Source organism: Ochlerotatus camptorhynchus, unplaced genomic scaffold (genome assembly GCF_037179485.1).
Source record: "Ochlerotatus camptorhynchus isolate MF236.1 unplaced genomic scaffold, CSIRO-AGI_Acam_v1.1 ptg000036l, whole genome shotgun sequence".
In the NCBI taxonomy this organism is placed as follows: Eukaryota; Metazoa; Arthropoda; class Insecta; order Diptera; family Culicidae; genus Ochlerotatus; species Ochlerotatus camptorhynchus.
Genome location: NW_027040527.1, coordinates 518,447 through 531,691, shown reverse-complemented (window position 1 = coordinate 531,691; position 13,245 = coordinate 518,447). Strand labels below are relative to the sequence as shown.

The following is a 13,245-nucleotide window of genomic DNA, read 5'->3' as shown; positions in this document are numbered from 1 at the left end:
ATGGCAGTTCCAGAGCTGAGCCAAAAAGTTGAACACGTTTCTTCGGGACCTACTAGTCTTAGAGTTAACTCTATGGTACTATCTTCGGTCCCAAGCTAATCGCATCGATTAGCTTGATACCGAAGATAGTGCATCACCCCTCGAAACATATGAAAATCCACAAACCCCTCATTTTATCTGTCAAACTTCATAGCGAATCAAAACAAACATTGTATAGTACTAGAATTACGACTAGAATGGGGTACGTTAATCGATTTGCTTGGGACCAATAGTGAAGTCCGTGACGCTGTTGTCGTAGTGGTGATAAAAATGTAAACATCTGTCAAACGTGACTGAGATCAGCATTTTCACTTTTTAAAAAGAAAATTTGTCTTGTTTTGTACGTTCTTGGTGATCATAAAGCTTGTCAAATTGTAGGAAAAGTGGCCTTCTTCAAAATGACAAATAACTTCAATGCTTGCAATCAGGAAAATAGTTGATTTTTTGGGATACGTGAACAACATTTCCATGGTTGTTGCAGGATCCAGGGATGCAACAAGTTCGTGCAGAGGAGAAAGGTTGTCACTGTTTACAGATCAGGGACAGAGCGGATATGCTCCCATCATTTTTTTGAAGCAGACTTTGGTGAATATAAGTCCCAAAGTTTGTTGTAATGGGGTAATTTGAGATTAATTTCATGTGGCTGGCAGCGTTGCCAGATTGTTTGAAAGCTTATCGCAAGCAAATTTTTTAACAATCGTGACGACTGGGATTTGAAGGGTATTGCCATAGAGGTAACTCTAAGACTAGAAGGTCCCGAAATAATGTGCTCAACTTTTTGGCTCAGCTCTGGTACTCTCTTCGGTCCCAAGCTAATCGATTCACCCCTCGAAACATAGATAAAACCAATAACCCCTAGTTTTATCTGTCAAACTTTCATAGCGAATCAAAACAAACATTGCGTAGTACTAGAATTTCGACTAGAATGGGATACGTTAATCGTTTGCTTGGGACCAATAGGCTAGTCAAGTAGTGAGCCAATTTAAAATCGTTAGTTTCATATTGATTGTTGGTATTGCTTTGTTGAACGGCTTTCTCAGCCTTAAAACACTCTTTAAATTTTTTATTTAATTTTTAAAATTATCGTTGTCCTCAAATGGTGATCGAAATTGTGACCAAGTACTTTTTTTCAATTAAGTATCATTAAATGAAACCAATATGGAAAATCAGCCATACGACGACTAAACTATTGACAATAACGACAAACAATATTTTCCCTTGAAAAAGGCCACAACCCATGGCCGAAATTTCGAGCATATTACATCATAGTCTCAAAGCAAAATTTTTGCTTTTGAACTATGATCGAAAAAATCCGGAAGAAAACTCCGGGGAATGTTTGAATTAGCTTCTGAACGAAGCTGACAAAACATCCAGAGAAAGACGAAAGAAGCTCCCCTGGGTGAAGATTTCTTAGAAATTTCTAAGAAAAGTTAGAAAAACATCCGGGAAACTTCCAAGACACGAATTGAGAAACTTGTGGCGAAAATTTAAATAAACTATCGGAAAAAATCAGGTGTCACATCCAAAGGAAGCCAGAAAAGTTTCGGAAATCGGAAGTAAATTTTCAAAAGTAGCCATTTCCAGGAAAAGCCAGAATAAGCTCGGAAAAACCTTTCTATAGAAGTCGAACAAAAACCTTTGGCTTATGGCCTAACTTCCAGAAGAAGATGAAAGAAATTTCTGGGAGAATTAATTGAATTTCCTGGAGAAGACGAAAGAAACTTCCTAGTGTAGATTGGAAGAAACATCTGAAGAAAGTCAGAAGCCAGAGCGCTTATGGAACAGTCGAAAGAAACAAGTATGTACATAATTCATAAAACATCCCTGAAGACTCCGCAATTTCCCTCAAGTTTTCGGAAAATTCCTAAAATGCACTTAGGAATATTCCATAATTCCTCGAAATTCCTTCAAAGTTCTTGTAATTTTCCTGAAATTAGAGACTGTGACTACCGGAATATCCCGATTTTTTTTATTTTTTAAAGTTATCGACACTGCCATTAAAAAAGCATAAAACTTCCCATATAATGTTCTCGCAATGTTCTACTGTTCATGTAACTTCCCTTACGTTTCCTAAATTTGCGTGAGCCCCTCAGGTTATTGCTGACGTTTTCGAAAATTGCCTGAGTTTCTCAGAACTCCTTTATAATTTCAGCAATTTCATTGAAATTTATTGATCTGTCCTGATGTTCTCTGAGCTTCACTAAAGTTCATGAAAACCATTAAATTTCCCTAAAGTTCTTTGGACTTGTGAAGATTCCAAAATATTATGATGTTTCCTTAAGTTCACTAGAGATCGCTGGACTTTTATGAAATTTCCGGGTTTTCGAATGGTAGCAGAAGTTTTTAAAACTGTCTGTTATGTACTCAATTTCTCTTGGGGTAGATTCATTGCCCTTACCACAACAGCACAGACGAAAACCTACCTTGTGATCGAGCCACCGACAGCTATGCACTTCACAGCCACCAGCGTATGGATCGAAGAGTCACCGTTGGCTGTACACTAGAGTGATGCAAAATTTGAAATTTTCGCTCCATAGTACTTAAACGATTCCAAATTGGATCCTGATTAACCTCTCAAAATTTGAACCCATTTGGTGAGAAACTGAGATGGCACAAACCATTTGAAGTTTGTATGGGAATTACTATGGTAAAACCAAGATTTTTGTTCATGTCTATCTAATAATTCACCATATCGGTAGGAAATTTTCCCTGCTACAACTTTGCTGAAGACCACTTTTTGATTAAATGCAAGGATCGAAAGTTATTAATGGTTCAATGCACTGATGTCTTATGATCATGCTCAATCAACTGCTCAGCAGGCAACATTGGTGTTTCTGGAGCGTTGAATAGGACACACAAATTATGGCTACTATGTCACACTGCAAAATACAGTGTTGCCTAGAGAGCAGCTGCTTGATCATTAATTAATTAATTTATCTTTATTAGGGAGGCTTTCAGCCTTGGGCTGGTTCGCCTCCATACAGCTGCTTGATCATGTCATAAGTTTACCAATCTCTTAAATAATTAATAACTATTTCCTGTCTCGTTTTACATAGAATCGATCTTCAGCAAAGTTGTAGCTGAGAAAATTTTCTATAAGAATGGCTATCGAGCTGTTTCGCAGCTCAATATGGAAAATAACTAGAAGGCAATGAACAAAAAGTTGAGATTTCCCATAGTAATTAACATGTAAACTTCAAATGGTTTGTGCGAAGTCTGTTTCTAACCAAATGAGTTGTAAATTTTGGAGGTGAATCACGACCCGATTTGAAACCATTTAAGCACTGTGGAGCGAAAAAGTCAAATTTTGCATCAGTCTACTGTACACGCTACAGCCACCAGCGACGGGATGCCTCTCTCGAACGAAGGACCACGACACAACTCGTGATCAAGCCACCGACAGCTGTGCACCTCACAGCCACCAGTAGTGGGACGATGAGCCACTGTCAGCTGTGCACACCACAGCTACCAGCGAAGGGACGATGCACCGTTGGCTGCGCACACCACAGCGGACAGTGTAGGAACGATGGGTCGCCGATAACGCTTCAGCCACCAGTCGTTGAGCTGCCAACAGCTGTAACCACTACAGCCACCAGCGAAGTAAGCCTCTTCTCTCTCGAAGGACCACGGCAACATGCCGAACACAAGGCTCCGATGAGCAGGGAAACAGGAAAGTTCAACTCTTTTAAAAGTGTCCACTAGGTGGAACTTATGGAAGATGAATCGTTCACCACATGCAACCAGTGGATGAACGAACAGGAACTGGACAAAGCACGAATGCTCGGGAAGTCTCCGTTCTCGGACGAAAAGAATGAGACACTGTTCTCAATTCTGCCTTTATTTATTCGCTGCTTCCTCTTCAATGGTTAAATGCAGGATACAGAATGAAACATGATTTTTTTTTTACTTTAAATGTTCTATATTTCTTGAATTTGTGTGGTTTACATGTATAACTTATCAAGTGACACAGATGCGTCTTTTCAACTTTAGTTCCTTTGAAATTTCAATTATTATTAATTACAGTTCCTAGTATGGTAGCCCCCATTAGCCATTAGTTGGAGTTTCGGACGTGACGGCTATACACAAGAATTGATCAAGAATCACCGTAGTTGTTTATTCCACTCATATTTTATGTCTTACATTCTAGTACTTCAGCTACACTTCAAGAGAATGCTTACGCCTAGCTTATCGTACGATTCTCTTTTTCTCTCTACACATGCTCTGTCATACATTCTTACGTGAGCATGAGTGACCGTCGTAGCTTACGTTCTTATGACCTAGTTGTGGGCTTCTGGTGTGGTGGCATGAGGAAATAAGTAAGTTTACTGGTAAGCACATTGTGTGCTTGGAAGTAGGTTTTGGAAACGATGACCAAACATTGTTGTTTAAAGTTAAGCAGAAAGGAATCTATCAGGCCTGTTTTAAGTATGACCACCTTGGTGAGATTGGTTTGTTTTAAATTTGAAAAAGGAGACTACTTATAACTACTATTTACAACTACAACTAACCTACAACTACTATATACACCTAATCTACTACATATATACAAATTGCTTTTCAAAGCATGTTCTGATAAATTACATTTTAGTGCAAATTTAGTCTTTTTTTTTTTCCTTGGATTTGTTTTCCGTCGATCTTGTTTTCCGTGCTGAGCACCAATGCTACCGACGCCAGGAAGGCAGCTCCCACACCTGGACCCTACCTATCGACCCATCAACTCATGAACCGGGGACCCAACGGCTTTACTTCCCTTCCGAAGGAAGGCGTGATTACAGATGTTATGCCTCAGAACATCCCGGCGGCACCGACTGGGATTGAACCCAGGCCTGCTGGGGTGAGAGGTAATCACGCTTACCACTACACCACCGGCGCCGCTAAATTTAGTCTTAATTTCGTTAATTTTTGAATCTATTTTGGCAATGCCTGCCTCTTCATGTAAATTTGTTATTCTAGTGTCGAAAGGACGATCAAGAACCATCCTCAGCACTCTATTCTGAGCGACCTGGATTTTGTTCCTGTGAGTCTGTGCACATGATTCCCACACCGGAGCTGCGTAGAGGATCGCAGGTGCTATGATTTGTTTGTAGACGGCCAGTTTGTTCACCCTTGAGAGGCGGGATCTGCGGCAAATCAGCGGATACAGACACCTAACCAAGGTAGAACACTTGACTACAGTTTTCTCTACATGCGAACGGAAGAGGAGCTTTTCATCGAACAACATCCCGAGATAGGTTACTTCGGCAGACCACTCAACCCTTGTGCCATCCATGATTACAGTACAAGATGGAGCCGGTTTTAGTTTGGGTGATTGCCGATGAAGGAACATGATTGTTTGTGTTTTGGAGGCATTGATTTTGATTTTCCACGTGGTGGCATAATCAGCAAAGGCGTTAAGGCATCGTTGAAGTTTGCTCGTTATTTCGCGAGGCATCCTTCCTTTGACGGCTATTGCGGTATCATCTGCGAACAGGAAAAACCTGGGGGGGACGTGCTGTCAAATCAGCCTACTGATCATTCTTGTATGAAACTGGCTCCAAACGTAAACAATCGCTGTAGGTTTCTTATGGCTTGTTTACCTTTGGAACCAGTTATGCGAGGCATGCGTGGTAGGCGACGATTGTTCGTATTTGACAGCCACCTCCCCCCCTTGCAGAGCTGCCAGGTGGTTTTATAAAAAATCTGTATCCACTCTATTAAAAAATCTGTATTTTCTGTATTGACGATTTTTTTCTTAATTAATCATGTTTTGTTGTTTTACAAATACAGTGCATACAAAATAACCATAAAAAGTGCTTAACCACCTATTCAGGCTATCGTACTAACCATACGGGATATAATTGCGCCATTTGTGATATCGCCCGTACTTATTTATAAGAGTGATATTAAGCCGTTTGAAAATGTATGGAGATTTTAGTTTATATTCATTATCTTCCTGATAAGCAGTTTTAAATGCAAAAAAGTGCACGAGTTCATTACTATTTGATATTTTAAATATAGATGAATACAATTAATTTCATCATTTGTGTGGTAGTTACACCGAAAAGTCGAGAGATGTCGCCCCGCCAGTGCTGGTAAAATCATTTTTGCAGTATGGAGAATATCAGAAAATCCGCAATTTCTTACGAAATACATTTTCAATGCAAGTAAAATGTTTACGAGTACTTGTATTTGTACCATTTTAATGTGCTCGGGCACTTTTCTTGTATTTAACATACATGCTTATATTGGAAATATTCAATTAATACTGTAAATCCCCATACAATCTCAAATCGTTTACTACCAGCTCCACATGCATCCGAAAGCGGTTGGTCCTCTGGTTGTGAATGCTGTCAAAAACACCATAACATGATTAATTGTCGATGGAAATTTGATAGGTTCCCGAGCAGAGGGTGAGAACAAAATGAAAACAAGAATTATGTTGTTTTCATTATTCCTGATAACTCAAATTGATTTCATTTTGATGAAGTTGATGGCTAACAGAACAAAAATGAGAGCTAAAAGATATGCGAAGAACATCAAAATTATAACATATATTGATATTAGTGAGAACTGCTTGATAACTTATTTTGATATAGATTTTTTTTTCTCAAGCATTTTATAAAAATCTGTATAAATCTGTATTGTAATTTAAAAATCTGTGATAAATCTGTATTCTGTATCGGGTCTGTATTAAGATTAAAAAATCTGTATAATACAGATAAATCTGTATAAATGGCAGCGCTGCCCCCTTGGGAAAAACACGCAACCGTCACCGAGGGGAGGAATGTCGGAAGTGTAAATGCTGTAAAGCAAGGGGCCCAGCAGACTGCCTTGCGGGACTCCTGCTGGGATGGAAAACGTGTCTGAAAGACAACCATTCAACGATACCTTAAACGACCTTTTCTGGAGGTAGTTACGGGTGATTTTAACCAGATGTAATGGAAAGTTGAAGTTACAAAGCTTGTACACAAGTCCGTCATGCCAAACATTGTCAAACGCCTTTTCAACGTCTAACAAGGCCATGGCTGTGGACTTGGATACAGCTTTGTTACTTCGGATGTTATTCATCACCCGTACTAGCTGATGATTGGTGGAGTGCCCCTTTCTGAATCCAAACTGTTCCGGAAGGAGAATGTTATTTTTCTCGACAAACTTGAGCAAACGATTGAGAATGAGTTTCTCGAACAATTTGCTCAGCGCTGAAAGGAGGCTGATTGGTCTGTAGCTTGAAGGCAATGTTGGATCCTTACCGGGTTTGCGGATTGGTATGATTTTTGCTACTTTCCAGATACTTGGAAAGTAGTGCAGTTCCAAACATCTGTTGAAGATAGCGGTTAGAAGAGACTACGCTTTCATGCTGAGTCTCTTCAAGATCAAGTTAAATATACCGTCAAACCCGGGAGCCTTCATGTTCTTGGTGCATTTCAGCGCTGAGCAAATTTGTTGTACTGTAATCATATCCGCCGCAGGCACGACACAAGGGGAGACATCTAGGTTTTGAACGCGTTGCGCAACCTGATCATCGAGCGGACTTTGGATAGTCAAGCCAAGCAAATGCGATGAAGCGACATGCTTGCCGATCGCATTTGCTTTCTCCTGTGGGGTAATTAAAAGCCGATCGTCATCATTTTCGGCTTTGAGAGGTGGAACGGGTTTGGGATGATTTTTCAGGACCTTGGCTACCTTCCAGAATGGTCTGGAGCGGTCGTCCAGATTCTGGACAACACGCCCGAAACTTTAATTTCGGAGTGAGTCCATTCTGGAAGCAATCTGTCTGTTCAGAACGGCCACTTCACGTTTTTTGCCCAGATCTCCAGTCCTCTGAAACTGGCGTCTACGAACATTTCTCAACCGAATAAGTAAATGGGTGTGGGAATCAGTAGCAACAAACTTACCCCTCACATGAACTTGTCGAACACACGCCTCGTCAGCCACGGATATGGCCTGTTGGAGTCCTTCCAACGCCCGGTCGATGTCAGCTACAGTGTCGAGCAGTGGATTTTCATCGATGTTGCTGTCCACTATTCGTCCGTACTGCACCCAGTTGACATGGTGGTAGTCTTTACGCAGGCAGCTTCTAGCAGGAACCACGTTGACACCGACTTCAGTCACCACCGGTTGGTGGTCGGAGCTGAGATCGTTGTGCGCCTCCGATTTGGATAGTACGATGTTTGACAGGAAAAAGTCCAGGGTGGACGGATTTCCCGCCGGAGAGATAAAAGTTGGTTCGTCCGGAAACTGCACAGTGTACAGTCCATGTTGTGCGTGGTCGAACAATAGACATCCATTCCGGTTCCGCTGGTAGTTCCGCCAAGCTTCATGGCGGGCGTTCAGGTCGCCCCCAACGATGAATCTGGAGCTAGTACGGGTGATGGCGGTCAGGTCGTTCTTGAATTGAGTTCCTAGTCCATTGTTGGCGGTGCACTGGCGTGGGCAGTAAACAGCGATAAACCGGACGTTTCCAGTTGGTGATTCCACCTCCACACTAACGGCCTCGATGATAGAAGTGCGGACGTGGGGCAGAGTGCAGAACTTGATTCGCTTTCTGACGATGACCGCTACACTACCCCCCCCTGGAGCTGGTGCGATCAAGCCGGATAATGTTGTGGTCAGGCAACCAGAAGCTGTCGCCGGACTTTAGATGGGTCTCGGTTAGAAGGCCCACGTCGATGCTGTGCTTGCGGAGGAAGTCGGCAAGCTCAATCTGTTTTGCTTTTACAGAGCAAGCGTTCCAGGTAGCGATGGTTAGCGGCTTAGACACCATGCTGGATGATGAACTTACCGAGCACTTGGATCTGTTCGGGCTTATTGCGGCACTTACGAAGAGCACCGGACATGTTGACGAAAATTTCCATCAGTTCATCCGCTGAGAACAGATCGGGGTTGTTGTTTTGCGCTGGTGGTTGTCTCCAGAATCCAGGGGGGGGATGGAGAGCTTTGGCCAGCAGAATCACCAGAAGTTGCTTGAGTGGAATGCACCCGCGAATTCTCTTGCCTTTGCTGAGGAGCACGAAGAGGCGGGAAATCCTCCGTCCGAAATGCCGGGACTTTGTCCTTCTTGCGTCCTGGTTGGTTGTTAGTTGCCGCCTGTTTTCGGATGCGTTTGAAGTCCTCGCGTTTGGAGCACTGTCTGTCGGAACCTTGGTGAGCACCACCACAGTTGGCGCATTTTAACGCCACGGCTCCATCCGCAGGGCAGTCGGAAGTGGCGTGGTCTTGAGCGCAATTGCCACAGCGTGGCTTAATGTTGCAGTTGGGGGTGCCGTGACCAAAGTTCAGACACCGTTGGCACTGAGTCACATCACGATGGCCGCCACGGTATGGCTCCCAGCGGACGATGATGGAATTGATGGAGCGGATGGCCTTCAGCGCGTTGAGCGTCACCGTTCCCTTCTGGAAGTGTACCAGGAAAAGGCTATCCGGATACGCCTTCACATTTTCGTCCTTCCTTGTCATCCGATAGACGGCACTTGGGGTCAGCTTGTACCGGTCTCTGATTTCAGCTTCGATAAACTTCGGGTCGAAGTTTGGTAGGCCCCTAATGACGACCTTGAATGGCTTCTCACCGGGAATGTCATGAGTAAAGAATTCCACCTTGGAAGTCCTCAGGTGGGTGACGACTAAGTCATACTCCGCTTTGGTACGGAGCACCACCTTGGTGCCGACTCTGCCCAACTTGTATTCGGCTTTAACGCCCAGCGTCGCTAGATCTGCGATGAGCTCATTAAGATGGGCATTTTTCACTACCAATGGAGGTAGCTTCACTTTTGCCGCACTCGGGCCGGCAGAATTTTCGTTGCCGATGGCGTCGCCGAAATCACCGATGTCGCTGGCGTTCGTCGCAGTGACATCGGACTGGCCTCGATTCTTCTTTCTCTTCTTGCTGGGGAGAACAGCAAACCTGTTCGAGGTAGTCACACCGGAGCTTCCTTCACCGGGGTTCTGGACCTTCGCCGGGCTTCGCGACCGATGCTTCCCCATTTCGGGGCACACACACACGCACGACAAACCGCGAAAGAGAGCGCGAACACTATCGCCACGAACTTTTCAAACAACTCGAGAGAGCGAGCTAACACCGAACTGAACTGCTTGACGATCAAGCAGAGAATGACCTATCTGATGAGATGATCATGAAACATGAATTGCAATGTTGTTTATTTTCATACTCTTTCTTCGGCTGCGTCAGCCAATCAGGATGCGCCATTCGATGACGTCGTTCATTTTCCTACTGGAAGCGTTCATCGCGTACACTTTCTTTAGTTTATCGAAACTAACACAAAAGTCTGGACTTTTCTGAAGTTTCAGAACTTCTTAAATGTTCCTGCAGCTAGTGTGAATTAGCAATAAGAATATGATAGCATCCTCGAAGTTCCGGAAAAATTTCCAAACTGGCGGGAGCAGATGAAAGAATTATTCGAGCGAAGGCTGAAGAAGCTTCCAAGGTAAGGTGGAAGAAAATTTCAGGGAAAGTTGGGTGAAACTTCAGGAAGTTAAAAAATGAATAAAAACTTCCGGAAGTTAAATAATGTTGAAAACATATTTCTCGATTCCCTAGGAATTACCGGAAAGAGCCATCGACTATTTCTCGTTTGATGGGTAGCCAATCAAAAGGAGGAAACGCAAACATTAGTCAAAAGAGTATCAAGCATAAGGCATCTTAAGAGATGATTTTTTATATGAGGTAGGTATTCAAAAAGATACAAGTCTCTCACAAAAAATTTCTCCGAAATTCGAGCGGCGGCATGCAATAATAATTTTGATTATTTAAAAAATCGTTATTTTTTTTCCTTTGATTTGTTTTTTTCCGTCGATCTTGTTTTCCGTGCTGAGCACCAATGCTACCGACGTGCCAGGAAGACAGCTTCCACACCTGGACCCTACCTATCGACCCATCAACTCATGAACCGGGGACCAACGACTTTACTTACCATCCGAAGGAAGGCGTGATCAGATATGTTATGCCTCAGAACATCCCGGCGGCGCCGACTGGGATTGAACCCAGGCCTGCTGGGGTGAGAGGTAGAAAATTGGTTATAAATCGGTATAAAATCTTAAAAATCGGTATTCTGAGGAACTCTGTATATCGGTATCTAGTTCGAAAATCGGTATAAATATCGATAAATCGGTATATCTGGCAACGCTGGTGGCTGCTCCCCGGGATGGGAACTTTGCAGTACAAACCCATTCCCCTTTATTTTTACTTTGCTGCTGATCTACTGGCGCGCCCAAGCACATAATATGCTATGTCTCTAAATCCGCTAGCACCAAGTCCCCAACATAATCCAGTATATTAAGCAGACTGACAAGGACGTCGATTTCTGGATAGGAATCCGCAATCATACAATACATAACCTAAATAATATCGGTGCATCAAAAAACGCATTTTCATTATCTTTCAATGACATTGTAATGAAAATTAACATAACATTACATTATTCGACAAATTTTCTACATGTATCGTCCATAATAATGATCGTATCTCACTATTTTAAACTTTTGCACTTGAGAATTGCACTTCGTAACTTCGACTGCCATTTTCTCAATGCCTACTTTTTCAATATGGTACTGATATTCGATTATAGGTAGTATAGGCAAGCTCGTAGGCAAGTCAAGTAGTGAGCCAATTTTGACGGCTGATGACACCCCAAATTTACAGCGAAGAATGCCTGAAAAAGCGAGTATTGTCGTTCATCCGCAAGCATAGGGGCAGTCATCTTTTGGCTCGATTTGGCCAGCTGCCACTACTCCAAGTTGATTCTGAAGTGGTATACTGCCAACAAGCTCGTTATTGTCTCCAAGCTCCGGATTGCCCGGAATTTCGGCCAATCGAAAAATACTGGGCAATTTCAAAGCAGCGACTTCGACGAAGCGGCGGGGCAGTCAAGGACATCCAGCAAATGCGGGCAAAATGGAAATGCGCTGATTCCGTGTCCGTTTCCACTGTGCGGGCGGTGATGGGCTCCATCAAGAGGAAGGTTCGAGATTTCGTTCAAACTGGAGAAATGTAACCATCTTATGCTGTAACTTAGAAGTTTTAATAAAAAGTACTGTAAAGCAACCATTAATGGACTTTTTAAACTTATTGAATCACGAATTACAGGTCTTTTTGTGCGTACCCATTTACTTTTAGTCAGCCTTCATAGTTGCTTATTTGCCATTACAATTCGTAGGCCAGCAAAATAATTTTCTCAAGGGTGATCTTCAGAAACCAACCAAGGTCTAAATTCAAAATTCTTCATTATTGGTGATTTTAATGCAAAATACCGCTCATGGAATAATGCTCAAAGCAATTCCACTGGTAACATTCTGTTTGATGATTGTTTTGCTGGCAGGTTCAACACAAAATATTCAATATCCAAACAGTCCAACGTGCTTTTCTTCAGCAAAAAATCCCTCAACTATTGATTTGGTCTTAACTGATTCATGTCAACTTTGTAGCCAATTGGTTACTCATGCTGACTTCGGTTCTGATCACCTTCCAGTAACTTTTGAAATATCCCAAGAAATAAGTTCTAATCCCAACAGCTCTACTTTCAATTACCATAGAGCTGATTGCGAGCAAAATCGAACATTAAATGTTATGGAATATAACTTCGATCCAAAAATTTCTTTGCAAACCAATGATGATGTTAATTATGCTCTCCAATCTCTGACTACTTCTATAGTTGAAGCAAGAGCTGCCTCAGTACCAAAATGCGAGGTTAAATTCGATTCAATTATAATAGACGACGATCTTCATCTGTTAATCCGCCTGAAAAATGTCCGTAGGAGACAATATCAAAGAACACGCGATCCTGCCATGATAGTTATCTGGCGGGATTTGCAAAAAAAAACAAATTAAACAGCGATTCTCTGTCCTGAGGAACAAAACTTTTGAAAATGATGTTTCGAATTAGACCCGAGTTCCAAACTGTTTTGGAAGCTCACAAAAAATTTGATAAAACCTCGCAAGCCAATTCAAATCCAGCGCTTAAAGAAGGAGGTAACATTTTGATCACAAATTTGGAAAAAGCTCAGTAACTTGCTAGGCAATTCGAGAATTCCCATAATTTCAGTTTGGTTCTTACTAGTCCTATTGAGAATCAGGTTGCTCGGGATTATCTGAATATTTTCTCTCGGGCAAATATTTTTGATGATTCCTGGGGGACTGATTTTACGAAGTAAGATCTATAACTGAAAAAATACAAACTATGAAAGCTCCAGGTGATGATGGTATTTTCTATATCC

General features: G+C 42.3%; 1 protein-coding gene across 1 annotated transcript in view; it reads left to right on the top strand.

The window, feature by feature from the left end:
• The window catches only part of LOC135710422 (transmembrane protein 65), a 620,863-nt gene that overhangs the window by 168,394 nt on the left and 439,224 nt on the right, over positions 1-13,245 (top strand). The gene's annotated exons all lie outside the window — the stretch shown is intronic.